Below are 3,290 nucleotides of genomic sequence, written 5' to 3'. Positions count from 1 at the left end.
TTTATTAGATTGACCAGTACTTTGTCTATTTTATCTGTTTTTTCAAAGTACCAGCTTCTAGTCTTATTTATTAATTCAATAGTTCTTTTACTTTCGATTTTATGAATTTCTCCCTTGGTTTTTAGTATTTCTAATTTAGTTTTCATCTGGGGATTTTTAATTTGCTCACTTTCTAATTTTTTGAGTTGCATGCCCAATTCATTGATCTCTGCCCTCCTTAATTTGTTAATATATGCACTCAAGGATATAAATTTCCCCCTGAAAAAATATGGAACACTTCACGAGTTTGCGTGTCATCCTTGCGCAGGGGCCATGCCAATCTTCTCTGTATCGTTCCAGTTTTAGTATATGTGCTGCCGAAGTGAGCACTTTTCTAATTTTTTTAACAAAGTAATTCTACTTTATCCAATCATACTTTCTTTGTTCATAAATTTTATTAAGGATGAGGTATTTCCTGTGTGATATCTAAATCATTTCACTTGTTAGAGCCTCATCTCTAAAAATTAGAGGTTAGGCCAGAACCAGTATTCTTAAACTTTTCTGTCATGGATTCCTTGGGCAATCTGGAGAAACCTAGTACTACTTTGATGTCTTACCTCCATTCATTATTAGAAAAAATGCTAAATTTCAGGTAGAGGTCAATGAAAATAAAGATGCATTTTTTCCATCCAAATTCAAGTTCATGAACCCTATCATGGACTCCTTGGGAGTTTGCAGATCCCAATTTAAGACCATCTGGACTAGAATATCTCTTTCAGCTCCCTGACTTATAACCTAGACTTATAATATTTTAAATGTTTGCAAAATCAGGGGTAGAATCCGTTGGTCAAAAAGTATTTCTTGATTCTTTATTAGGTACCCACCAATGAACTGGGTCCTAAAGGGAACATAAGAGGACTTTAATGAAAAACTTTCAATAGCTAACATTCATATATCACTTTGTAAACAACTACTCAAATGCAATATTTTATTTAATCCCCACTTGTTGATGTTATCATAACTATGATCATTAAGTTATTATTATCAAGCTTGAAGCCCCTCAGAGGCTCTCTGTTCCAAAACTCTCCCTTTAAAGACAAGGTAGTGAGGCCAAGAGAAACTCAATGACTGGACCAGTCATGCGAGTAACAAGAAATAGAGCCAGGATTTGAACTTAAAATGTTTATTGATTGACTAACTCCAAATCCAGTGGTCCTTCTATCAGATTATATTTTTTGCAAGAGTTCTTATCTCCATTTCAGATAAGAAAATGGAGACTCAGAAAGATTAAATGATATTCTCATTGCATATAATGCCTGCTTTTAAGAAAGCTTACAGTAGAGATAAATTTTTTGTATATGAAGCAACTAGAGAAAAACACATAAATAGATATAATTGGGAAATCAATTTTGCAGCATTGACTATAATTTTAAAGACAGGAGAAGTGACAAGGAGAGAGAGTAATAATTTAAGTCATTTCTAGAAGTATAAAATATATACATATATATATATATATACATATATATGGGATTTGAATGGCCTTTCTGTGGATATACGTGGGTGCATTTTGTGTGCATGGCTATGTATGTATCTTTGTGTTATATATCTACAAATTTGTAGATGGATGAATTATGTACTATTTAGTCATGCATCCTCACACATATTTTCGAGAAGAGGCTTAGAGGGGAAAAGAGCCATTCCTTCAGAAAATATTTTTCTCTCTAATGCTGGTAACCTCCCATCTTGATCTATTCCATTTTGCAACCTGATCAAGAGCCTGGATTTGAAGAAGTGGGGCCTTTAGAAACCTGAAATAAAAGAGCATGATAGCAAGTAGTTCATGGATGTATCACACTTGGGAGGTGTGGAAGATCATGTGTGTTTGAGACCTGATAGAAAAGAATAGTTGCAAATATATCCAAAAAAACCTTTAAAACATTTTTTTTCTCATCTTGCTAAAGTAGCTATAGAAGAAATGATTCTTAGGATCATAGGATGTCCAACTAGAAGAATATTAGTGATGATCTGGTCTTTCTAATCCCCTTATTTTTAAAGCTAGAGCACTGGGTCTCCAAGAATAATTGAATTAAAATTCAGCCTCAGATACTTATTGACTGTGTGATCCTAGGCAAGTCACTTAAATATGTTGGCCTCAATTTCCTCATCTGTAGATGAGGAGCTAGAGGAGAAAATGGCAAACCAGTCTAGTATCTTTGCCAAGAAAACCCCAAATTGGATTATGAAGAATTGTACACAACTGAACAACAATAGACCAAGATGACAAAATGGTTAAACGACTTGTTCAAGTTCATCCAGTTGAATCCAACAAACATTTATAACATATTTGCTATGTACCAAGCATTGTGTCTCATGCTGGGGATAGAATTCATTAAAAAAAGCAAAATAGTTCCTGTCCTTAAAGGAACTTACAAGCTAACTGGAAAGCAAAACAAGGTTGTGGGGAGTGTAAACACCAGGGGGCATCTTGTTCTCTGGAGCTGAAACCAGGCAGAACAGTAGATAAAAGGTGAGTTAACTCAGAGAATAAATGTAAGACTCAGTTAAAGGGAGCTTCCGGGTTAAGATGGCGGCAGAGTAAGAAGCAGCTCTTAACCTCTCCTGACCGAAACACACAAAACTCCTCAAGGGGTCATAAAAACAAGTCCAGACGAACGGAGGAACCCCACAACAGGGCACAGCGTGGAAGGTACGTGGAATCGAGACATTTCCAAGCTACAAAGGGCTCTCACTCAATCGAGGGCTGAGCAACCGCCCCACCCCCACCCCCTCCACACTCATCTATAGCTCCGAACCCAGCTAAAAAGAAATAGGGCAAGTTTGGGGCACCCATCGAGTCATCAGCAGCTCCGGGACCTGTTCCTGAGAGCAGCAAGACTTACGACCCCATTAAGTCAAAAAAAGCACGCGAAATCTGAGCGCGCGCGCCAGAGCAGGACGCTGGGCTCAGAGAGCCAGCTGAGTAGAGGCGTGGGTGGAGGCAGAACTAAAGCCTAAGTGGGGAACCAGTGCAGACGGGTATACGACTGTGGAAGCAGCGCCCTGAGACTTGTAAAGAAACCTCCAGCAGAGGATCAAGCAAGAGGGCCCACCAGGGGGCTTGACCTTGGAAAAAACCAGAATTCAGACCTCAGGAGCCAATAGATTTGGAACAGACACTGAGCCCGAGGATAAAGCTGAGAAGCTGCTGGGCTAATGATGGCTACTCAGCATCAGGAGGTTCAGAAGAGAAAGAATAATAACAAAAAGAAGAAGTCTTTAACACTCGACAGCTTTTACACAGAGAAAATCCA

At 38.3% G+C, this 3,290-nt stretch overlaps 1 non-coding gene across 1 annotated transcript; it reads right to left on the bottom strand.

The window, feature by feature from the left end:
* Positions 1-262: 262 nt before the first annotated feature.
* On the bottom strand, positions 263-369 carry LOC123254935. Its single transcript, XR_006506722.1, has one exon. It is a non-coding gene; the product is annotated as a U6 spliceosomal RNA (small nuclear RNA).
* Positions 370-3,290: the final 2,921 nt, after the last annotated feature.

This window comes from Gracilinanus agilis, unplaced genomic scaffold (genome assembly GCF_016433145.1).
Source record: "Gracilinanus agilis isolate LMUSP501 unplaced genomic scaffold, AgileGrace unplaced_scaffold35928, whole genome shotgun sequence".
NCBI classification, from domain to species: domain Eukaryota; kingdom Metazoa; phylum Chordata; class Mammalia; order Didelphimorphia; family Didelphidae; genus Gracilinanus; species Gracilinanus agilis.
Note: the sequence above shows the minus strand (reverse complement) of the source record. Positions and strands in the feature narration are given on the sequence as shown.